The sequence below is a fragment of the Athene cunicularia genome (assembly GCF_003259725.1).
Source record: "Athene cunicularia isolate RWA chromosome 2 unlocalized genomic scaffold, athCun1 chr2_part1, whole genome shotgun sequence".
NCBI classification, from domain to species: Eukaryota; Metazoa; Chordata; class Aves; order Strigiformes; family Strigidae; genus Athene; species Athene cunicularia.
In genome coordinates, this window is record NW_020799095.1 from 29,228,284 (window position 1) to 29,253,209 (window position 24,926).

The following is a 24,926-nucleotide window of genomic DNA, read 5'->3' on the forward strand; positions in this document are numbered from 1 at the left end:
GTCTTTACGCCCTCAGGTCTGTATGAGTAGGTCTTTCTCACACGGTACTTTAAAAGCTGTCATTGCTAGTGAGATTAAGTTCACCTAAACTAGACTGTTTAGAAGTTAGGTATGTGGTCTAAGGCAGTATCCTAAGCTTCCTCTGTAAGAAACAGAAAAATGATAGCCACGGCCAAATGATTATTAATTCCATCTATTTCAAAAACCTATTTTAGGATGAGATGAAACTCTCCAGAGGTGTTATCTCTCTCTGTCGACCACTGCAAGGCTCTAAATTACTAACCTGGACTACATCCTTAATTCTTAGATTGCTGAACTCAGAGGTAATGAATTCTATATTGTATTTCTTTATATTCAGTTCTAAATCTCCCCATGAAACTTGCATGAACTGACCTGTTTGAAGACATTAGGTCAAAGATGAATTTTGTGCCTGGAATTTGGATTTTACATCCAGATGATGCCAATGACATGTCAGTCCCTCACACAGGGCAAACATCCAAATAAATCTCTTTCTTGCATGCATATAGCTCAGGTGGGTTAGTATACTGTGGTATACTCAGATTGGACAACTGTGAAAAGAGGTAATCTGAGCTAACATTTCATCACTTGAGATGCTGATCAACAATGGTAGTTAATACTTGATTTTATCAGGGGGATATACTTTTGCAATCAAATAGTTAAACAGCTTTCATTAGTTATTTAAATTTACAAAAGTCCATTAAAAAGTGATACTTTTCAGATTATGCTTCAGACCCATTGTTTTGATAGCATTAATTATTCACTGGGCCTTTGGTATAATTAAAATGCATAAATTAGAATGTGGATGCAATAGCATTAATTATGCAGATATGTCTTCCCTAGAAGTCAAGTGGTGGAGGTAACATATTTTTGTCATGAACTGGTAAAAATGTAAGTTTTACATTCACTGGCAGCCATCCAAAGCATAATACTTTTTTTGCAGTTTTGGGGTTTTTTTCCAGGTCTGAACTGTCAATTAAATGTTTACAGCCTGCTTGATCTTTGCTTCTGTTGAAGGAGAAGCCGCGTTGTTTGTTGTGAACACGCCACATGACTCTGTGAAGCACAACTGAAACTGCTGCTCATGAACATTCCAAACTGCCAACTTTATCTTTCTAAGCAGAAATTAATACAGTTCCCTTAACATAAAGATTTTTTAAAATAGCAACAAGGCAGCTCCCAGGTGCATCTTAAGATAATCACAACTACCTCCATTGCCTTATTGCTTAATTATGCTTGTCTACCATGGCAAAAGATATAATTTCCTGCTTGCTTATCGATCAGATGCAGGGAAATTGAGTGCTACATCACATGCTTTAGAAAGGTCATGGATTTTTCTTTCTCTACAAAGGCAGAAGAACTTCTAGCACTACAATAAATTGTGCATGCATAGTCAAATGAATTTTCACATCCAGGCTGCTCATATCATCTCCCTAGGACTATAGAGACTGGTGTCAGTTCTGGCATAATAAATGCAATCACATGAAAGAAAAGCTGTAGAATTACATCTGTAGAAAACATGTGATCATGAATGCCTGATTACACCAATGCAGACACAGGAAAGCAGGAAAGATAGACTAATGCATTTTGAACAGGGGACCACTGATGCTAATGAATATGTGTGTCCGTCTCCTAAACTTTATTCTGGATCACATGCTAGTTACTAACAACATATAGCCTAGGTAAACATGTTTATACTTATAAGAGTTCTGTCTTTGAGCCATGTAAAACAGTAAGTGCAAGCTGATGTCAAGGATGATGGAGTCATCATAGGTAAGAACTAGAAACCATGGGTTAACCACCTTCTGTGCTGCTGGATGCAGATAGTACACTGTATAAGGATAAATGAGTGCAGAATATACCTGAATGCATAATTTTCCTAGAAGCCTGCAAAATGGTTCCATATTATAGATTGTAATTACATTCACATCAATTTGGCACACAGAGGCACATAACTGTAATAATTGTTTATATATTGGATTAATTTAAAAAGAATACTTCTTTTGTGCGTTAGGCTGGAAATGCTTTCACTTAGCAGCTACTTTTGCAGTACGCTTCTTACTGTGAAAATGGAATTAATGGTATCTGACATTTCATTTCCTAATATAGGGAAAATCAATGAAAAATCCCATGTAACTGAGTTTTCTAGAATGTTGCCACTGACACCTAGTCAATTAGAAATCATTTATTAAATCCAGAGTCTGTAAGAGATATTTAAGAGACTGCATGGCCACTAAAGTATGCTGATCTAGAAAAAACAATACCACATTGCCTGTCTCAGTAACTGATAGTAAATATTTCTGCTGTGGTCAAATGGACTAAGGTGAAAAGTAGGTCAGCTGATACAGTAAAACTTTCAGAGGCAGTTTCCTGCAGACCCATGGATTTCTAGAAATATAGCGGAGTAAATGCATAGTGCTTGCAAATAACATGAGAAAAATATAACATCAGTAGCCCACTTTTGGTCACTTATTTCTAAATTGGAATGCAAGATTAGTGACAGAACAACTAACTCACATTAATGCAGAGCTCAGTAAGTGACAGACTGCTCCCTCTTTGGGGACATAAGCAGAGCTGTTAGAGTTTGATAACTTAAATATAATTCTGTGAACCGGATTAGATAAGAGTGCAAGTATTAAATACTGATGCAACTACTGAGGTGCCTCTTGGGGATTCTCAGACTAGAGGTTAAAGGAATAGGACAAATATAAGCACATGAATAAGCTACAGAATTATATTCGATATCTACTAATTTTTAGTACATTTTCATTAGTGACCTACATGACAAAATGAACTGTGATTATGTATCAAATCTATGAATGATATTAATTAACAGCACAGGGCATATAAATGCTTTAGAGACCAGGATCAAGATCTAAAATTACTGTAATAAGCTTGAGATATGGTCTGAAATCAGCAAGATAAAACTCAATAAGATGTGTGTCAAGTGCTACACTTTGGAGGGGGAAATCACTTTCACCAATACTAGATTGTGAGTAGCTGAGTAAACACAAATGCAGAGGAAAAGGTGCAGGGCGTTAGAGTGGAAAAGAAATTAAATGAAAGTCAACAATGAAAGTCAAGGCAAATCACATTCTGACATGTTAATAGTAGTGTTATATGTAAGATGCTGAGGGTAATGATTCCACTTGATTCAGTATTGGTGAAATGTCAGCTGTAAAATACTATTGGGTACATCTACACCAGCAAATAACTTGGCTCCTGGAATCTGGCCCTCTATCATCCCCACTCCGTGTGTGATAGTTCATTCTCAGGCTTTCATTTCAGAGTAAACTTGCTAGTTCCATTTCAGATAAAAATGACTGCAGTTCTAGAAAAACATTGAGTTCAGGGACCACACTTTACAGGCAGCAAGGATGAGACTTCACTAGGCTCTCCATGCCATGTATAGTCTTCTAACAACCATCAAACTGCATTCCCCCAGGCATTCCCATCTCATGGCCCTCTTGAAGGCAAGAAACACTTGCATGCTGTAAAAATGCATGAAACATTCTGCAACAAAAGAACTTCCCAGCCAGTGTTTTAACATAGCCCTCACAGTTTTTCAGACAGACTGAAATAAAACAAATATAACGATTATACCTAAGGGTACCACACAGACCTGAGGAGACTTAGGCCAAGTACGGACATAAAATGTTTGCCCCTGGGATGCAGTGTGACTGACAGTTTTTCCTACATCACTGGGCCTGAGAGACTAGGCCTGCTTGTTGGGGAAGATCAAAATGTAGATGTAGCTTCTGAAGCAGCTTTGGTCCCTATAATTTGAGAAAGATATAGACGTACTTGGGAGAACCTTGAGCAGGACAGTAGGGATAAGAGGTTTAAAACTGAGTTACATGCTTAAATTAGGCAAAATAGATTTCAATCTGTAATTCATATTTTCATTGGATCATTCATGTGAACACTTGTAAATAATATTTTTTGAGGGAAATCTGTAAAACTGTCTGGGCTGATACAAAACATCTCTGGGTGGTAGGGACCTGCACACGGATGGATGGAGACAGCAACAGCAGAACTTTCATTTTGAGTGCTCATTCACCATTTCTTTCTCATTCACCAGTTCTTGGGGTAACTGCACATAATTTTAAAGGTTTTATACCTTTTCTTTTGCAGCAACAGCAAAATAGATTTTAAAAGATTTTAAAACTCAGTAGGCAGGTGATAGAATGCAGGAAGTAATCAAAATACTTGTGTGCAGTATGAAATTTGAGAACCACACAACTGTCCTGATATTAAGATATGCAACTGAACATATTTCATATGAATGAAATCAGGATGGTCAAATTAATGAACTTTTCCCTGAATGGTCTCTTTTTTCCCTGAAGAAGATTCTGCTGTCTTGCCAAAGGAATTTGCTAGGGAAGTTTACCTGTGGAGGTAGTATAAAAAGCAAGTAATTTTGTTCAGCTGCAATAGCCAGCAGTACCGAATGTTTTCATTTACCTCACACATGTTCTGCCATTGAAAACTCTATGCTCAGCTTCCTCTACAGTAAAGAATTAGAGTTATCTATTGCAAAGGAATTTTTTCTTCTTCTTCAAAACCCGTAAATACTGTCATTCCCAGATGACTTCCAGAGGGCAGCTCCTAACTTCAGCAAATAAATACATCATATTTTTCACATTCAGCCAATTACTGCAGCATTTTCAATTATATGCACTTCTATTTGCTACTAGAATGCTGAGACCTGAGAACAGCAATGCTTTTAGCAGGTCCTAAAATGACTTTCAGATTACAAACCTGCTGGAACTAGTAGGACAGATAGAGAACTTAAAGGAGTCATAAACCTATTCCTAACATTTATTATCAAAATCATCAGTGCTGATTGGAGTCAGCCTTATAGAACATACGAATTCAAAGAAAAACACCAGCAGGGCTATTCAGATCTTCAACACATCTTTTATATTCTAAGACACATTGCTGCTTCTGGCAACTTTTAAAGGGACTTGTACTTTGAGATTTTCTATACACTTCTTCAACTTTATAAATGGAGCATATAACCACTAAAAATCTTTGCTGTGGATATAGAGAGCATTTTTCAAACACCTCAATCTGATTCAATACTTTTTCCCCTCATTTTCAGAAATCAGTGGAATTTAAGCAGCTGCATCTATTAGATTTTCCGAAAATGTGATCAAGAGTTGACCTGAAAAGGGAATTAGGTACCTAACAGAAAGTTATGTACAAAATTGTATGTGTTCAGTTTAATTTAAAAAGAATATATATAATAAAATGAAATTGAGAGTTCAGATCATTTTTTCTTACAAAGGGATATATTTAAAGAACTTTAAGGAAGTAATTAGCAAAATGCTATTTCTTTAACTGACATACAGTGCAGACACAAGAGTTCTGGGATAAATAACCAGCTCAAAGAGAATATTAGAACTAGAATGAAACTAGCATAAATAGGAAAGAAAACTAATCACCAATTTCATAAAATGAAAGGTTAAAGCAGAAATCAGTCATGAGAGGTGTTCCTCAGGGGTTCGTACTGGGACCAGTACTGTTTAATATCCTCATCAATGACATAGGCTGTGGGATTGAGTGCATTCTCAGCAAGTTTGCAGATGACACCAAGCTGTGGTGCAGTCCACACATTGGTGGGAAGGGATGCCATGCAGAGGGACCTGGACAAGCTCAAGAAGTGGGCTTGTGTGAACTGCATGAAGTTCAGCAAAGCCAGGCGCAAGGTCCTGCACATGGGTCAGGGCAACTCCCACTTGAAACAGAAGATGATGAAGGTTCTACTCCCATGTATTAACCAACTAGTGAGATGCAGTGGAAAAAAAACCCCAAAAACCAACCTTGAATACAGCAAATGCTGAATTTCTAAAAGAGACAGGGAAACACACTCAAGCATAAAGATCCAAAGGTACAAAAGACTTCACTGTTTTTAGGCTGGAATCCAGAAGATTTCTCAGCAGCAGCAGAACAGACCTAAGAACAACCTTCACATTGATTCTCTAACTGAAGTAAGGGGTGTCATTTTAAGATGGAGCATGATACATTTATGAAGGGGAATATATGATGTGGTTTGGATGACTATACCAGTAGAAAACTAAACTTGGTTTGAAGATTTAGGGAAATCTAAGGTTAGAGTAAATATGCTTAATGATATGTGATGCTGTCTGATTTTTATCTCTGAGCTTCATTGTTAATCTTTGTCCTATACTAGGGCTATGATTAGCATTTGACTTATTATTTTTGAAGTATTTTCTCGGTATGAAGTAATTAAATAACAATTTCCAAATACTAACACTGCCATTAAAAAAAAAAAAAAAAAAAGTAAAAATTGTCATTCTGTAACTAGAACAACATCCCCAAAAAGATGAAGGAATGTGACTCAAGGACAACCTGAGAACACAAAGGGCATCAGAATGGTTGGACTAGATGATCTTCAAGGTCTTTTCCAACCTAGACAATTCTGTGATTCTGTGAGAACTGTCAGGTTTGCGACACAGTTGTGGAGGCTGAAACGATTTCTGGGAAAACAGTGGAAATGAATGTAGTTTTATAACTGTTAGGATTATACTCTAGGCATTTAAAAGCAAATTCTAAGATACTCATGGGTAAGACTCAAAAGATAGAAAATTATAGAAGATCTCAGAATGTTTCCTGATCCTCTGCAGATATGGTGACTGGTGTGACTGCTGTTAATCTAGACTGCCTACTAAGGCTTCATTGAAATTATATTTCAGTATGAATATCTTGTAGATAGAATGGAAATGTTTTTATTAAGTTAGACAGAAGAACTGTTCCTGTAATGCAGAATAAGAAAAAAAAAAAAAAAATAATCACTCACTTTTTCCTTATAGTCCTGCTTCTCTGCACAAGCATGAGTCCTTCAGTGAATCTGATTATGACATTATTGTCTGTCTTCAATTTAAGGACAATTCCTTCAACTTATTCACTATTTCATACTACTTTCTCTTTCCTCCTCTCTAGTGATCATTTCTTTTACCTCTTTTCTGATGAGTGAGGTACTAACAATTAATCTGAACAGTTACTTCTCCATTTATCTCTTACCATTCTCATATTTCCAGTCGCAGTTTCTGGAGTACAATGCATGTTCCAGCACTGCATTTAATAGATTGTGCGATGTTGTTTCTTTGTCTGACACCTCTTTTCAGATGAAACCCTCTTGACATAATTTAAGATCTCTGTATGTTTTGACCCAAAATCTTTTTCTATAGAACACAACAGAATTTAACTTATATGCAGTGTCTTTCATATTTGAAATATTAGCTAAAAGCACTTTACAATAATGATATTGATAATGCAGTAACTGTGTAGGAAAATACACCATCTGTTATGAGCACAGGAATAGTTATCACACAACTCAAGCGTGGCTGTTAGAACCCTATTTTTTATTAAATGCCTTTTCATAAATACAGGCTAATCATATCGGATAGCTTTTTATAGTCTTTAATACCAATAACATTAAACATTTACATCCTCTCTCTTTTAATATTGTTTGATTCTTCCTTTGAAGATACCATAATATTAAAGCCAATTCATGTAGACTAATTCAATATAATAAATGATGCAATATGATGTCTAATATAAGTGGGTTTCTATTGCTCATAGCAACAGAGACTGATTGTTAATTTTTTAATGATAAAACATTAATAAACTTTTAGTAAATCCAAATTTGACAATTTGTTTTCTTATATCATGTATATTTGCAATCTACTCCAGAAAAAAAGCCTTACAGGGTAAGCATTAATCATACATTTGAATTTTATCTATACCGTCCACCTTCTCTTTAAACTTCCCCATAAAATACTGCCTTATTGCATTGTGTAGCATTTGATGACATGTTTTTAACCAGAAACCAAGGTATTTCTGCACATTAGCCTTTCATGCATCTCTTTTTGTATTTTTTGTTCAACAGAAGCCCAAAACATTGATTTACCAAAGCTTTGGCTTTCCTCAGCACTTGAGGTTATCCAAGTGAAAAAGAAAGCATTCTAAATTGCTCTATAAAAGTCCAGATGGAAAAAGGAAGGTTATTTACACACATATATACCCCTCTTCCTCCATCCCTCCCCAGATGCATTCATTCTATATACTTTTTATTAACTGTGCAGTTTTATACATGCTATAATTCCACTAATCTGAACAAAAGCAAAAAAATTCCTTTCATTCGTCTGCCAAATGAAAGCATATTTGCATTCTGACTGTAAAAAAAAAATGCATGGGAGGGAGAGAGGGCGAAAGAAAGAAGGGAGGGTAAAAGGAAGGGTAGAATGGAGAGAGAGGAAGGAAGGAAGGAAGGAAGGAAGGAAGGAAGGGTAGAACAGTGGAAGGAAGGAATACTTTCCTAACTTTTCTTTAGCCAAATGCTTATGGCTTGAAGCCCACCCTGCAGCACACCTGGCAATTAAAGGTAATTTCATTTCTAAATACAACTGGACACTCAACTTACAGATTCATGGCACCATTATGGTGGTTTCCAAAGTAAAAACCTCTGCAATCCCATGCTCAAAAGCCATCACATAGGAAAATTGACCAATAGTATCCCCTGCACCAGAAGGGAAACAACTACTTCTGTGTGATGATTTAGGAATATGTCCACAAGCAAAAACCCAGTAGTTACTGACAAATCTAAAGGATTAACAGGAATACTTGATTGTTGAGTGTAGAAACAATTATTGACTGAAGACATCAATTCAGTCTGTCCAGTACCTTCAGACTTGTAATTGAATTAACTAATCCAAAAACTCTGTGCAGTGTCTATGTTCTTGCATCACAACTTCGGTTCCAACCTTCGCCTAGGAGAGACTTTCAAGAGGAACTGCTAGTTTTTATTCTCAGCATGAGGAGGTCTCTTCAGCAGGGAGGAGTGAATGCATTAGTGAAATGAGTGGAGACACACAAGAAGTAATGGCTCAGCAGCACTGCTGAGCACTAGTGGTGGTGAATGTGACTCAAGTACCAAGTGGTTTTCTTTACAGTTTTCATGCTCAATGTGCATCAACTCCAGGGGCATGCAGCAGAATCTTTCCAGCCCATGGTATCTTGCTCGACTTACAGCTGATTCTGCATGACTTTGTGGCTTTGTTCACTTCCCTCCTTTCCTTCAATTTATAATCCATGGCAGAGACAGAACTTTGGCCCTACCTGCCAGTTTCTGTGTTTACCAGACACTGTAGTCAACAGTGATGTTAAGTATTCATCTGCAAGTCTGCATTGTGTTTGATTACTCATTCATAGAAAAGAAACTTTAGTCAGAAGATATCACTGTGCAAATTTCTGGCCTTCTTAAGAATGTAGAGAAACTCCCATGCTCAAGATTAGTTGGGACACCTTGGTGCCACTTACCAACTCCTCTTGCTGTTCTCTCACACAGTGTAAGGACATATTGCAAAAGAGTATGATGGGCTATCTAAAAATGTTTGCTTTAAATGCTCTACCTAGTGAAACCCAGGGTGGGCTTCACCTCTTGGTGAGGTCCCTCCCCAGAAACTGGGTAAAACCAAACCAGAGATGCAGCCACCTCCATTTTCAGTCCAGGGTCTAGCAGAGTCCAGTGTGGCTGGAGTCCATAGAAGTTTTGCTGCTGATTCAAATGGGAGCATAAGGTCTAGCTATAACAAGCATAATATGTGGAAAAATAAAACAAACAACAGAGAAGATAAACTTTAGATCCAGGGGGATCTCCTGAGATTATTAAATTATTAAAAGGGAGAGTGAGCATATTCTTGCAGGGACAGATTTGAAAAAAGATGTGGAAAAGTATACTTTTTTATAATCAAAGTCCACATTTTTTCTGCTGTGATATTTTTGAGTAACAAACTGATACCAAATTGATAGCAAACATCTATTGTGCTCTTTAATTCAGTGTATGTGATTGTTGGTATTAGGAATAGTGCTGTAAAATACAACATACTATTTAAAATAAATATGGCAGTGTCTGGGGCACAAAAGATCTTAAATAGATACTTTGTTGAACAAATAAAAGATGATCCAGCCTCATTTCCTGTCAAATGAATAAACTATATAACATAGAGCTAATTCTGTCACACGTCCTTGGTTGGAAATACATTACCCAGACTTAACAAGCACTTCTAGTGCTGCCGCGGAGACCTGAGGCTTCCTGAGATAACAACTCAAGTGGCTGATTACAGCTTGCTGCTGTTTCCCAAGGCCTCCTGGGGTGTCAATTAATCCCATGAATTTACGGAACATAGTGTGATGTTAGAGGTTCTTGATTTCACAAAAATGAGCTAGGCTGGTGCCTCTCAACTTGAAAGAATATTTCTGGCTTCACCATCACCTATTATAAATACAAATGGGGAGTTCTCAACTCCAAGAGTACCATCATTAAATTTCCTGCCTTACTGTGTCACATTTCTTAAGAGTGAGTCTTCTTAAAAATGGAATGAACTTGCACCCGTTACGGACTCTCTGGATTCTTTATTTTTGAACTCTGATTCTACATTGAATGCTTAATGATTTTAATGATACAGAAGTGATCAGAAGTACTTTGTAACTTTGATTTTCGATAACCTGCTAGCACAACCACCTGTATTATAAAACAGTGCACAATCTTATTAGATAACAGATTTGATGGTGCATTTCCTTAATGGATATGAATACAAGCATGCCAGCTCTCTAACTCTTGATCTAATTAAAAGAGATGACTCAATGAATTAACAATGAGACATTTCCTCCCAGTATTTAAAACCTACATAGCAAACTGCCTGTTCTTGAATAAAACAAACAAAAAAACCTGCTTATAATTGCACTGGCTTGCCACTGGCTTCACTAGAATATTGGGTTACATAACTGTATGTATGAAAGGATAAGCAATCGAACAGTAATTCTCATCTCCTGATGAGAATATGATGCTCCTAGTCATATGGTTTAGTTCTAGGTAGTCCTGTGAGGAGCAGTGAATTGGACTCAAAGATCCATGTGGGTCCCTTCCAACTTGAGAACGAAAAGTTTAACAAAGAGTTAATGTGGATGGGCAGGGAGAAGAAAAAAAAAAAAAAAAGCTTTGCATAAAAAGTATATTAATAAATTTAGAAATTTAGGCAAGCTATTTTATATGGTGTTCTTCTGTTCATTTCTTCCCTTCTGCACAAACTTTCCACTGCCTCAGTCTCTAAACCTCATTATTTTGTATACATCCCATTGACACTTCACTGCTTACATTTTGGTTTAAAGCAACTTATTCTGGTACATTTCCATCACTGGTGATTTTAGTCTAACTTTCATCCTTGAGCAGCTTTCCATTACACTGTCAATATGCTGTCAGGAAAATCCAGCAGAAAATTGGCCATTATGAGATTTGACGTGTTAATGTGAAGCTGGATTCTTCTGAGTTGGCTCACACTAATATCAAGAGCTGTCTGACAGGACGTGCACTCTTAGCAGTGCAAGGATTTACAATCATTCCCCCCGCCACATGTGGGGAACAACACAAGTGCACTGTAGAAATGTCCAGGGAATAATATTTTTGTCAGGTCTTATTGCCTGTATTTAGATATTCTCCTTCCCTTTTAATACAAGTACCATGTTGTATGAAATTAGTAAAGCAGAAGTTCTGACTCAATTCATTAGAGCTATGACTAGACCATTTGGGAAGGAAGTCTGCAGTGATTTAAAAACAATCAGGCCTTCTTTTGCATCATGACAGGGGTGACCAGGTGAGAGTCAAATTTCATATAAGCAGTTAGTGCTGTCCTGCAAATGTTCTTTTTCCCCATTTGAGAGGAACAGAGTTCTTAAATGCCTGACACTCAACCATATTCAGTGACCTCTATATAGTAAATTCCTTGTATGTGTCTTGCTGCATCCTGGAACCTGTAGAGCTGAATTAGACATCACAGCCGCCTATTGGGAGCCCAGAATAAATCCAGCATGTTTAATGAGACAGTCTTAGGAAATACCAAGAGAAAAAATGGAGCTTTATGTGTCCTTCCTTCAGGGATTTGGATGCCTTCCTGAAGTTAAATATCTGAGCAATTCCTCACAAGGAATTGGTGCCTCTTTCATGTCTTTCCCACAAAGGTGGATTTTCTAATAGAGCTGGGAGCATGGCACTGCACTTATTCACATCCCTTTTCTAATCACTTGGAGGACAGAGGAGCTCAGTACAACACTACACACTTCTAGCACTATGGAAAAAGTGAAAGCAAGCAGTGAGATGACATGAGTAAGATTCGCCTGCGGGTTTGTTGTTGTGCCAGAAATAGCACCCCATGTTCTGTCCTTATCCCACTGAACTGCATGACTACATCTTCAATAATTTTAGTGAGGGAAGATATCTAGAGAGCATGGAAAAATACAACAAAGAAGATGAAGAAGGTTGGAAAATAAAGGAACAAATGACAAGGCACCACAGAAAATGAGGAAGGAGAAAATACAACCATGGAAGATGAATGAAAGACTTCATACTAATTACTTAGGTGAAAAAAACCACAGTGTATTGACATATATGCTTCAACCTTTCCATCTTTAGTTTATATAGTATGTATAATTTATGTACTATAGTATATATAGTATAGCTGTGAAACAATACTACAGTTCTAATATAATATACATATTGCATACATGATATTATTATGCTATTACATCATTAGTACAATAATATAATAAAAATGTAATACTATATATAATATCAAGTTAATGCCATTATTATTATAATATCAATACAAATTTTATGATTAATTTCTACATTAGTATCCTTCATATAGCATTGTGTCACTGAGGATAGGCCATCTGCATTCTGAACTAGAACAGAGCTCAGACACATAAGTGTGACTTTACAAGAAACAGAAGTGGGCATCACTAAATCGAAATAATGTTGCAACATTATACAATACTATAAGGAGAAATAGTGTTACTACTTGCTCTGCTACAAACTTGGCTCTTCTAATGATCTGCATTTTCACAAATCACTTCAAGTAAACCTATGGTTCCATCACTTCATGCATAGTATTAGTATTTTAGAATTTACAGCAAAATGCATATTTTATGGGAATGAGTATTTTAGATCTGTTTCAATACAAAATTCTTCTCAAGATTTTTCTTTTACGGTTAGTGCTGAAAAACATCTTGCAGTTCTTTTCATTTTTACTTAAGATGTCATAAAAGAGGAGGCTACTTACAATAATGAGAGTTTATGACAAGTTACATATTTTAATAATACCCACATTTGTCCCTTGTTTCTGTTTCAGATTTCAATTCAGTCTAATAATGAATATCACAATTTGTGGTGCTACTCAAGATAAAACATGCAGAGGTCAATGAACTGAAGTAATTTCTATAGCAGTTAGTTTTAAAAAATTTCTATTCATAAAACTCATACTTAAATCCTGGCAATCCTTATTGCAACTGTTCAAGATGTACTGTTCTAAAACAAGTACTTGCTTGGTTATGCATGCATAATAAACCCTCTTACTGAATTTGCTTCTCCTTACCACTTCTTCATTTGCAAATGTAATACATGCTTGCATGCAGAATAGGATAATGAAATTAATGTCATGCTTATATTTCCCATAAACAAAAAAGGAGTCAGGATACAATAAAATAATGGAAAACTAATGTGACAAAGCAAACAAGATATTCATACAACAGGCACAAACCCAGCCCACTTAATATATATTACTTTATTCATAAATTATACTCCTGACCAAAAATTTATCATATACCAAACAAAAATTTTTATTTTACATTAATTGCTCACCAAGACATTTTCCAAAGCTACCTAATTTCTCCTCAGATCCTGAATTTGATAATTACTTGTATTGCCCTGAAATGTAATGATGTGACACTGGCATCTAATTTTGGATTAATTTCAACCCTGAATAGAAAACCTGCTTATGATTCTCTGCACTCCCTTGGGCAAAAATTAGGAGCTTGACTAGCGCTCTGCACTGGGATGAATTCCATTTACAATGAGAGTCAGTGTGCAGATTATGAAGAAGATTTTCAAAGCTACTGGAGGAAGGGCAAGGGCTGCATATTGTCTGACTGTGCCACAGTTTTAAGTGAAATTTAAGCTTATTTCTCCCTTTGTTTGCAAGCCCTAGCAAAACAAGCAGATGGGAATACTGAGTTAGTATTCTTATGCACAGCAATGGAATCCATGTTTGTGTTCGTCTTGTTTTCATTGCATAAGACTTGGGTCTTCTAGTCTTTTTAGCTGTCAAGGGTTTATTGGACTGTCAAGGGTTGAGCTGTCTTGGGGTTGATTGGACTCTAGGACCCCAAAAGCTGCTGACATGCACTGATTAGATTCTGCAACCTTGTGTTGAAGTACAGTGTAATCATTGCCCTGGTATAACAGCATCTGTCGTCAAATAATTTCAGCCAGTGCACCTCATGTAACGGACTCAAGAATCTTAAGGCAAAAAGAAATTAACTGTAGAGATAAGAAACTTGAAATAGCTATGTTTGAGGAGGTGTGTTTAATTATTTTTTAAATTTTTTTATACTAGAAATAAAAATCAGGCCTCAAGCAGGGCTTCATCAGGGTGTGGCTGTCTTTGCATTAGTATTTTGGATCAAAGCAGTAGCAAGCTTTTGAAGCAAACCAAAAAGCCTTCTCTGTTTCCTGCACACTGGTTTGGTTCACGGAGCCGCTTTTGTGCATGCATCTGGCTTTCTTTCAAGGGAAACTACAGGAGAAGACCTGCCCTGGGTGCATGCCAAATGTGCTCCAATGGCTAATGGAAACATAAAGGTCTAAGCTAATGACTGATCCTGCAAACACCTGTGAGCCACATGTGTGGTGGGGACAACGTTTCAAGCGAGCAGCCTAAAACTTGTCCAAAGCAAAATCTCTGAACAACAAGGTCGATGAAGGTGTCTCAAAACCAACTGTTTCACAGATCCACTCTTACTATACTGAATTGGTTTTTAATGTAGACAAGGCCTGGCTACATGCTAGTCAGAGCAGACTAGGATCTTCTTTTTCCAACTACCCCTATCACATGCTCTACCAAATTTGGCCCCTGATTCTCCTGAACTCAGTAAAGCACAAAGGTTTTGCTACACATCAGTAGGCCATTTGTCAGCATACTGCATTATACAGCACTTCCTTCATCAACAGCTGGTTATTAGGCTTCTCTGTATCTTTCTGGGTTTGAGGGTTTTATGGTAAAAATGGGAACAGTAGCTTTCTGAGTTATGTTAATACAAACTCACTCCATAGCCCATTCATTAGCTTGCATCCAGCCTGTTGCCAAGGAGATGGGCTCAAACACGAGGGTTGCTCTGTGCAGAAGTGAAGGACAGTCCATTAGCAACCTGTAGCTTTAAAATAGCAGTCAAAAGAAGTGAAGGCCCAAAGTGAATTTGCTTCCTCTTGCATTCAAGAAAAGTGTAATTTATAATTTATGCATTAAGGTCACTGTGTTTAGGGACCGATTTTTTTTTTTTTTTCCATCAAGGAGACACCAAATATATCTTAGGTTTTATAGAATGAACATTTTGATAACACTGCAGTCAGGTCAATTGAAGCAGAACTGGTACAGAAACATTATCAAGCATCATTTCAATAGCATGTGGCTGTCTTCCAGGGGTGCAAATATCATTACAATATAGCAAAGGAGCCTATGAACCGGATTAGCTGAACAGCCATTATCAGCACTCAGGAAAATAAGATCAGTGACAATGACTTCACCTGCCTGAGTGGTTTAAATGTCCTGCCTTTCCATACTGATAACACTTGGCACCACTTGCAGGCCAAAGAAAGCATGACTTTGTTTGATCTAATTATAGAACCGTAACAATTTTTTGATAGAGAAGAAAAGACATATACTCTAGGTCATCTTGTCCACCTCCCTGTAACTGCATGACACTTGCACACTCATGTTCCTGAAATGTGTTAGAATAATACCTTCTTTTTTGTTCTTCTGTGCTTTTTTATTGGGTTTATTGGGTGGATTTTTGGTCTCAGAACAGCTGGGTTCCAAATAGCAATGTTATTGAAGTCTTTACACAGGGCAAATATTAGTAATTTGTTTTGGCAGAGAAGAATAAGAAAAGAGATGGTATTTTTAGAACTGTTTGAAATATTTTCCTCTGAGGTTAATCTCCCCAGCACAGGATGTCTGTATGAAGGAGCACACTTTGCCTTGGTATGGGCAGGTGCTTGCCTGCAGTCCAACGTTGGCAATCTGGCTTGGAGGCAGTAAGGAAATTTATACTGCCAGCTGGATTTTGAAGTAATTCAAGACAAAGAATGGTTTAGAGATAGAATCCTTATTAAACAAGTCATGCTTCTTAGCTTGCTTTACAGTATACACAGTTAGTATATGTTAAATATGCGATATACGCATTAATCTATAGTAAAAGATAATTTATTGGGTTTCTGTCCATCTCTGCAATGCTTTCTTGCTTGGAGCAGTGCTGCAGTAGTCATTTCATTGCTAGCATAGCACTAATTTAACCTTAATTATAGGAATGGACTTTCACTAGCTATAGTTTTGCACAGGGTGAATTCTGATGTACCATACATATCATGGGTAGGTGATATGGCATAGAATTGATATAGCTATAACAACACCTACCTATTTATAAAAAAATATACCAATAAAACGCCATCATCACCTTTGAATTGTATCACCAGACATATCACCAGACTTATCTGAGACCACCGAAAAGCATACTACAGTACATTATCAGGCTATAGAGACACTTGCTACATGTGCACAGTAATAAGCTTGCACGGTTCCATTAGCTTGCTCAGTTTAGGCACAAAAAGATCCAACTACAGATTCAATACCACGGCAAGAAAAGCTAGAAAACAGATGCTGACCTTCAGCACCTACAGAACATTTCCACACTCTGCTTTCCATTATCCTGTAAGGTGTTCTCATTATTGGCTTCTAGAAATGTTTTCCTAAGATCAGTGAGGCAGAAGGCAGTGTAAGGATGCTTGCTCCCATGGACTGCCAAAGCATTGCATGCAGCTGAGTAACAGAAGATGACTTTAACAAGAGAGTCACACTGAGCACAAGCCCATGTAGTCATTAGTGCAGGCATTTAGAAAGGTATTCATTTCACAACTAAAATACCTAAGGACGAGTGTCTAAATATGCACTGCCTAGGCTCTCCTATTACAATCAGTTGAGTGCTAGGGTGTGGTTCTGCTGCCCATACACATCCAGTGCTACCTGATACGTCTTTAGTATTGCTCTGTAAGAGCATCAATCTGCTTTAGATCTATCTCCCATCCATGCAGTAAGGGCAACTGCATCTATTGACTTGTCAGCTGAGCAAGTGGGGTGAAAAGAGAAGGTTCAGCCAAACCTGCACTTGGGATCTACTTCGGAGCAACATGAGCTGTTCTCTAGACTAAATGGCCTGTGCTGGTCAGAGGCTCAATGTGGGATTTTGAGTCCCTTTTGAGTTGCCTGTGGTTATCAAGACACCCATGCAGGGATGTCTGATGCACTGAACCCCATCCAAGTCTTACACCTTCCTCAAAGAGGCACCTGGGGAACAGGTGGAATATCCCTGTGCATAGGAATTGTCACTAGGTGAGGAAGCTCAGGCAACTGAATCCTGTGAACAGCTCATGTCTCGACACCTCAACTCAGATGTTTCAGCCTGGAGATGAGTCTCATCTTGGAATGTGGATCAAGTGCTTACAGTTATGGGAAAAACTAAAACCTTTTCAACTCTTTTCTGCTGACGCCTACAGATGGCAAGGCAAAGAGGCCAACCTTGCCAGATTAGGACATGAATTTGGAGATATTAATTTTTTTACTCCCAAGATTCAATAACTTCAAAACCTGTTCTGGTTTAGGTTAGGGGAGCTTGTATCCCTAGTAAAGCATGTCAGTAAAAGCTTGTTCTTGCACTGTCCTGTTAAATTCATTGACTATCTGCTGAACAGAGAAAAATACTTTTTTTTTTTTTTTTTTTTTAAATCCTAATTTTCAGGTCATTTATTACTTTGAATTTTCCAGCATCAGGAGAGACCAAGCATCTCTTCTCAGGCAGGATGTTCCTTGACAGCCCTTCTCCTTGGAGACGATGAAACTGTCAACTGAACAATGAGTAAGGGACAACGCTTATTGTGCTGCTGGCCCACCACATGTAATTCTCCTTTATATTAGATTAAAAGGAGAGTGACCAGTGTGACCCCTATCAGTGTTCAAATAATGTGAAAACCTGCTTCTACAGTTATTTTTCACCATAAAGTAAAAAATATCCAGAACTCCTCCTGTTAATACAGGGGGAGTAAGGGTTTGTAATGTGCTATCACAGTAAAGTAAATGGTATTAGAAAGAGGCTCTTCAGAGTTCTTTGTCTCAAAGGATACATTCGTTTGCATAGCTACACTCTAGCCATATGGTATTTTGGTTAAAAAAAGAGAATGGACTTTTAACAAATTATAGTTTTTGCTGACATTTCATAAAGGTCTGTTGGACTGTTTGGGGGATGCCAGGGTTCAATACGTGTTTTATAATCACACAGCTTACCTGCAATTTTTCCCAATGAATACTTGCAAGCATTGCAGAAATGAAACTAGTGGTTGCACTTTAGGTAGGCAATTTTCAGCTACTACATACAATAGCCTAGATAAAATCAATTGCATATGCATTACTCCTTAAGAAAGTCTACAAGGACCACTGAAGTCTTATCCACCTTGACTGGGAGGCTGCTAAAAGTGACAGTGTTCATTTTGGCTGGGATAGAGTTAATTTTTTCCATAGTAGCTGGCATGGGGCAGTGTTTTGGATCTGTGCTGGAAACAGCATTGATAACACAGGGATGTTTTAGCTGTTGCTGAGCAGTGCTTGCACAGCATCGAGGCCTTTTCTGCTCCTCACCCCACCCCACCAGTGAGCAGGCTGGGGGTGCAGTAGGAGTTGGGAGGGGACACAGCCGGGACAGCTGACCCCAACTGAACAAAGGGACATCCCACACCGTATGACGTCATGCTCAGCATGTAGAGCTGGGAGAAGAAGAAGGAAGTGGGGGACGCTCGGAGTTATGGTGTTTGTCTTCCCAAGTAACCATTAACATGAGGGAGCCCTGCTTTCTTGGAGATGTCTGAGCACCTGCCTGTTGGTGGGAAGTGAGGAATGCTTTGTTTTGCTTTGCTTGTGTGCGTGGCTTTTGCTTTACATATTAAACTGTCTAGCTCAACCCACGAATTTTCTCGCTTTTACGCTTCTGATTCCTTCCCCCATCCCACCAAGGGTCAGTGAGTGAGTGGCTGCATGGTGTTTTGTTGCCAGGTGGGATGAAAACATGACAATGACATTATCAAATTTTCTTGTATAGTAAGAAGAAAAAATGTGTTGTTTTTTTTTAAATTCTGTTCTCACTCAGATAGAGTTAAATATTTTGTTCAGATAAACTCTGGAAGGGTTTCTGTTTTTTTATACAGTCTGATGGACAATACAGAAAGAGGAGTCTACTTTTAAAAATGCAAAATATTAAGCAAATAGAGTTCCTTCCAATACTGTAGACATCAATACTAGAGATGCTGTCTCTACTGCTCTCTAACTTTATATGACTGTAATCTGAATAAAAGCAACCTCTCCTTCCTAGAACCTCTTACCAAAAGCAAGCATTCTGTTTTGTGGAGTCAAAAACAGTCAGAGAAACTGAAGTTGCCTTTATTCTGTGGCTCCAATAGGGGAATACATTAAGAATTCAGGCTTGCAAGCTGTGAGGTAACACTGGCTTCAGCATTTGCAAAATTGTTTCCTGAAAAGGCATTAAAGACTGACAAAACTTTCTGTAGTCTATGGCAGAGTTCTAGCTAGTTTTACAATTATTCATTAGCTGTGCTAATTTGCTAGACTCAAGACTCATTTCTAGTAGCTATAGAAATACTACATATACACATTTGTAGAACATTAGAAAAAATATGTAAAACTCCAAAAATTAATACCAAGAGGCAAGAAAAAAATTTCCATGTAAAAAGCTCTACTAGGGACACAAATGGGTAAATGCCACATCCTAGGGAAAAGAAAAGGTACAGTTAGGAAACATAATGTAATTCGATGACAAAATAGCTAGAGAATTACTGAATCCAAAGAGAATACAAATAATCTAATTTTAAAAAGCGAGTGAATGAAATGTGCCAGAAGGACCAAAGAAATGGACTGTTACTGACTCAGTCATTTCATTAAACTTCTGAATGTTTTATTGCTCTTTAATTTAATCCTTTGTGATCCTGGCATTTTCAAGAAGAAGTTTTTCCATCTTTCTCAGGACGCTTCATTTTTCCCTCAGGATAATGCCAAGACAGGAATATTCTGCCACTACATTGTGACTGGGGCAGTTTTTCAGAGGCTTCTCTAGAGCACTTCCTTACTGTTATGCCTCGATTTTCATAGTTTCTTAATACTTCACATCTCTCTCTAGTCAAACTGCGCTAACTTTGTATAAATGCAAGCATATTTTCAACAGTAGACTACAAAACTGGTATGCAGCTTGGGACAGTTCTGTGAAGAACCATTTCCTCCTTCTGGTTCACAAATCCAGTAAAGTAGACTTAACCATAAAAACATCCATGAAAGACAAAAGGAGAATTCATGCTGGCTGCTGACAGTGTGTTCCCTATCTCCCCTACATCACTGGATTGAGCATTAAGCTGACAGAAGGTTGGAGGGAAGGAAAGACTCACTGGTCTTGCTGGCAAAAGACTCTCGTACTTGTAGGAATGTATTTGCTATTGCATAATTACATGAATACCAGATGATATATCAAAGACTGCAATAAAGAGACTGCAATTAAAAATGCTCTTATTTCAGAAGAAAAGAAAAAACCAAACAAACAAACCAACCAAAACTGGCAATAGCTCTTCTCTTGCATGGGATTTGGTCTCAGAGTCACTATAAATGTTTCCAGCACTGTGTCTTTATCTGCTTCACTGCTTATGATTCTGACAGATGAGATAGGAAATAATGAAGAGATAGGATCAATAAACCAAATGCTTCTGTGTTATATTTTTCAAAATAGGATGCCCATGCTGTACACCAGACCATCTCTGTTGGCTCTAGCATAAAATACATTATAATACGTAGTGATTGCTATTGTTGCTTCCTCCACAACCGTAGAAAATACTGAAAATGCTTGAATCAGAGCACATACAGAGGCACTGAAGTACTTGTCTGCTGACATGCAGATTAGATTGGTTTTCAGCCAATAAAGTTTGCAAAACTTTCAGCATTTCCTAACTATATTTCTGCTGAGCTGCAATATTTGCCTTCAAAAAAATACAAGCCAAATCATATCTTGTCCTGTCTGTTCCACAACACTTATGAAACTCACAAGGCACACATCTGAACCTAGATGAATGATCAATCACAAGAGTGTTAAGAAGAAGAAAATAATTTGCAAAGCCAAAACATGACCTAAACACCAGTGCTGCATGCAGCTGTTGCTGGTGTACCAGAGGAACCACCAGCTCTGCATATGTCCCTGAGATAAACTAAGGGTGGGCGCACACACACACTCAGAGTCCTTCTATCATGCTAGAACACATCTGCGTCTCCTACAGTTTATGGGCTGCAGAAAGTCAGCCCCATTTTAGTGTTCTTCTCTAGCATCTAAGAAAATGCCAAGACATACTGTAGTGCTCCAATGGTATTATACACATATGCAATACAATTATATCTTGTCAGGAGTTTCTGGACATTTAAGGAACCTCAGGTCTGAGCCAATACTAGGGAAAATACTCATTGATAAACATGACTGCACAGTCTGCTTCAGAGGCACTCCTAGTCTGCTCCTAGCTGCACCTTGAGCACATCAGTACAATCAGAATGGCACAGTGGATGATCCTACATACTAAAAACACTGGATGCCACTGTGTGATGCTACTGCTGCATAAATATAAAGTCAAAAAAAGCAGAAGTTAAAAGTCTGCTTTCCAGTCATGTAAAAGGATACAAGACACATAGCTGTGGCTGGAAATGGCTGCACCTGTAGACCTAGTGATAATATGGCCACACTGGCTCTTTGAATCTTTTCGTTTTAACCAGCTCAGTACTTCCTCATTCAGGTGCCTCTGCTGCATCCAATATGGAAAATGAAATAGGTCTAATAAGTCTCAAATATGCTATTACTTCAAAATGAAATCTTGTCCAAGATGCTGCCATAGAAACCATTTTTTGTGCTGCCTTAGCAATCCCCCACCCAGCAATTTTCTGTAATACATATTACAAAGAATATGCAGAAGTGTATAGTTTTGCCACAGTGTGTGTTTATTTATAACTAGATGAATGTTAAGAACTGCCTGTGAAGACAATGGTGTCGAATCAATAAGTGATACTAAACGGCAAGACATTGATCTATATGACTATATTATCAAATTGATTGTGCCTGCATTTGTTGTTTGTGTAGTTCAATATTTTTAATGAAGTAAAATGTGGGAGATTTTAGTCTAGTGTATTCTTCTGTTATTTAGCCTGTATTTCATAATTTCTTTTTATTTCTGGAGATTTAATGTCAAACCTATAAACACAAGGTGAAAGAACAAGCAAATTCTGACTAATCAGTTGATTTTCCATGCCATCGTGCATGTCCTCTTCTTGACTCCTCAATAGCCACAGAAGAAAGTCACCTCACAGTATATCCTCAAGCCCCACAGCACTGTGACAGCTAAATGATGGCACCAAGAAGGGCTCCCTGTGCAGCTCTTCTGGACCCCACAGGCTCTACAGAGTGCTAAGGAGGGAGAATCTGAACATGCTGTTAAGTACAGTGTCCTCATCTTGAAATGCATCCAGTCTTGAATATGACCTTTGAATGTTGCATTTCCTCAGAATCCACTGCTCAGTAATGTTGGCTCTACTGACATCTGTAAACCACAGTGACAGGAATCCTCAGGATGAAGATCACAGGAATAAATATCTGCACATCCTTGTCCTGAAACCTTTGCTGTCTGGATGGGCTGGAGTATGTCCATTGCTGCATCTGTGTTGGCAGGAAGAAACTCCTTAAGATGACCAATTCAATTGCTTGCAATTCTGCAATTGTGTGAACCAAATTACACCAGGTCTTCAAAAGGTACATTTATTCTGCTCTCTGACCAACGGCAAGCCCATAGACCTCATCTGCTTCTTCCCAGAAACTCAGATACAGCAAAACTAGGTGAAGTCACATACACTGTTCACACCAGAGCTAAGTATGTTTTCACTGCCTTTGTTAGTCATTGTCTTTGTTAAATTCCTTATTTCCCCTTCCTTCCTTGCTCAACTGCAAAAGGTACCTGCGTGACCCAACCCAATATTAATTTAATTTGCTTTTCAGTTTAAAATGAGGACAAATACTACCTAAACCAAATTCCAGCACTTTCAATGTTTGAACTATTGTTTATAATGACAGTGAAAGGTAAGTCACGAATTAATCTTAAATAACTTGACATTTCAGTTTTATTAATCAAACTATTGTCAATTAAATCACATTTCATCATACTTTACAGATTTCAGCAGCACACAGTACTCTTTAAAATAGCTGTGGAAGTTCAGATTGAATGAATAGCAATCTACAAAATGGGCATTGCTATTTCAGCCACTGCTGCTTTATTTACTTGTTTGTTCATAGTTTTAACAAACAGTGAAGAATTTTAACAAATAAACAAATTTCACTCTGTTTTAACATTTTATAGACATCTAATCTTATACCTCTGACTATTTCTCTTCTGTCCCTCTCAATAAAGGCTAAAGAATTTAGAGGAAAATACAAGGGAGAAAGACAATGGAAATAATTTTTATGATTTTATTAGAGATTAAAGCCCTATCTCAGTTGTACAAAAGCCATTGATAACGGAGCAGGTAATTCCTTAAATTCTATTTGATATTAGATATTCTATGTTAATCTACTTCTTTACTTACAGAGCTAAAATCAGGAGCTCACCCTTCAGGAGCAATGCTTCATGTTACAATTTTCTGAAGAATCTCTAGTGTATTTTTGGATGTGCATAGCTGTGTGTGTCAAAATTGCCCGAGCCCATAGGAGAGGCATGTTTTAAAATTTCAGCCCCAAGCTTTTAATGCCTCAGATCCTCTTATCTAACAGCTTTGAATTACCTTGTGTCACTTGTGTTGCAGGATGTTCATGAGGATATAACTGATTAAATGGCACAAAATCTAGCAGTGATGGAGCAACTTCAAATTCAAGGTCATTAAGTGGATTCTCAGACTCTCAGTCTTTCTAAAAAAAAAAACCTGAAGGCCAGAACAGATATTCAGTAAGTTTTGAAGCAGCTTTAACGTTTTCACTCCTCTTTTGTAATTGCTACTGGAGTGGGCCCAGTTAATTCTGTAACTATTTCACCAAAACAAGTTTCAGAGCGTGATAACTGGTGATTGTACAAGTCATAAACAAACTGAATTGCTTTAAAGGTTTTGTGGTTTTATAAATCCATTCCTGTTGCATATTAGAAATTACCAAAAAACAAAAAAAAAAAAAAAAAAAACCAACAAAAAAACCCACCCCAAAACTGAGATTTCATCATTTTGTAACTGAAAGACAAGAAATAATTGCAATTATAATCATGTGGAAAGAAACACATTTGTTTGAATGTTGGCTAATGTAGTCTCTGTCCAGCTGAATCAACCTAATGGCATATTTGTCGTTACTATCAAAGCTCAACTTATACTCATGTTTCCTGCTGTCTCTCAGGAGATCTCATTTGTCCTTGCTTTAAACCCACAAACTGACCTCATCAGTGTGTATCTCTTAGTTACTTGGATTTTAATATACCTTCACACTTACTTTCAGGATCTCCCATATGTTGGGGGGACAGTTACCTATGAACATCCAGAAAGCCAAGAGGTTATTTTCCTTCACTTTGCTTGGGAAGCCTCTCCTTTGCTGTAGTGCAAAAATAGAAGGTGCTTTGGCTACTGATGCTGTATTACCTCACTGTTTGGTGCCCCCCAACACCCCACCCC

At 37.7% G+C, this 24,926-nt stretch overlaps 1 protein-coding gene across 1 annotated transcript in view; it reads right to left on the reverse strand.

Moving 5' to 3' along the window:
• The window catches only part of ZNF804B (zinc finger protein 804B), a 70,079-nt gene that overhangs the window by 34,645 nt on the left and 10,508 nt on the right, over positions 1 to 24,926 (reverse strand). The window lies entirely within an intron of this gene.